Raw genomic sequence first — 1,608 nt, 5'->3', positions numbered from 1 at the left:
GTCCATGAGGTTTTTTTGCGTTAACTCGTGTGGCACCCATACATCGAGCTTCTTTTTGTATCCAGCCTTATTCAAGTGGTTCCAAGCGGTTTTTTGTGCAATGTTTAGCTCCTGGGCAATTGAAACAGTGCTTACATGACGATTTCCATTATTTTATCGACATTTTCGACAATTGGCCTTCCAGAGCGTGGTGCATCTTTGACATCAAAATTACCGGAACGGAATCGACGAAACCAAAATTGCGCGTGATTGGCTATTACAGTATCAGGACCATAAACACTATTCACATTTTCAGCCACCTGGCTTGCGTTTTCACCTTTATCGAAGAAAAACTGTAAAATATGGCGTATTTTCTCTTTGCTGGTGTCCATCTTTGACGCGCGCTCAAACAATACTGAGTCAAACAATCACAAAATTGTCTGAGAAGTTTTTTTAGTACGAAATCTTATCTTTCTAACGCTATCTAGCGTAAACCGATCGCACTTATACAACGCGAGATATGTGGCGCCCCAGCTAACGCTGGATGCACACGCACATGCATACACACCTGTGCAGCAGCTGCCGCACGCTGATAGGCGAAAGCAGAAACTACTGCCGCGCCAAGATTTTGCGATCGCACCGTAAGTGCTATAGACGGTTCTCTCTACCAGTCAGTCGTAGCAGGTCGTAAGAAGGTAAAAGCCGTTTTCTCTCACACTTGAGATTTGTATACACGTTTTCCTTTGTCTGGACTAGCCGTCCTACGTGTCGCGGTGTCCTTCGTGAGGTGCGTGCCGGTTCGTTATTGCGACACATGTGTGTCCTCTCTCGTGCCGGAATTGAGCGAGATAAATCGTGCAAGTAATCACGAAGACGCAGTGGCGTAAGCCTTTGTAAAGCGTTGTGCCAAAGAGAAACTCGTGAAATGTAACCGCGCGGAAATATTGCTGTGTTGTACCATTAAGCACGCCAGTGTAGTAGTGCGCCACGTGCAATTGCTTGTGACGTCGGTCACACGCGCGCATTAGCAAGTAAGGTATTTTTTGTGTCTCGCTACGCGTATTTCCATGCTCGCTCAAAAAGGTATGATTGTGCCGTGCATACGCGGGCAGTAACACGGGTTGTCTACGTGCCGCGGACAGACCCACGTGCGCACACGGTACGTCGGCGCGGTGTCGATCACGTGCTCCTGCGTGATCACCTGTGTGCACAGTCTTAACATTGTGCCTAATCTATACACGTGTCGGTACGCAGGTACGCATGTATTCGACCTTGCTTGTGTAGAGAAATCCTTTCTTTCCTTTGATTTGTTTTGTACTGCGACCTCCACACAAGCCGTGATAACGTTCCTTTCTTTTTTCTATATACCAACATACCGTGTATTAGAATTAAGTACCAGCGTTAGAGTTAAGCTTGAGATATTGTAAAGAATACTGTTCCTTTGTTCCTTGCTGCGTAGGTTAAGTGCGTGCGAGCCAATTTTCTCTTGTTCATTTATTTCATGTTGCGTGGTGATCGGATCCCACCAAAGAAACATGTGTGTTCACGTTTAAATATACATTTCTTTTGTTAATTGGTGCATTGAGCATTAGTTCTTGTATGTGACATGTGTGCCTGTCCAGAGTTGCA

The 1,608-nt window shown here is 45.7% G+C and overlaps 1 protein-coding gene across 1 annotated transcript in view; it reads left to right on the top strand.

The window, feature by feature from the left end:
* Nucleotides 1–1,608, top strand: part of LOC116851357 — a 9,988-nt gene that overhangs the window by 2,957 nt on the left and 5,423 nt on the right. The gene's annotated exons all lie outside the window — the stretch shown is intronic.

Source organism: Odontomachus brunneus, unplaced genomic scaffold (genome assembly GCF_010583005.1).
Source record: "Odontomachus brunneus isolate Ranch 3 - 2012 unplaced genomic scaffold, Obru_v1 Obru_scaffold_172, whole genome shotgun sequence".
Taxonomy (NCBI): Eukaryota; Metazoa; Arthropoda; class Insecta; order Hymenoptera; family Formicidae; genus Odontomachus; species Odontomachus brunneus.
This window is presented reverse-complemented; position numbering and strand designations above follow the sequence as displayed.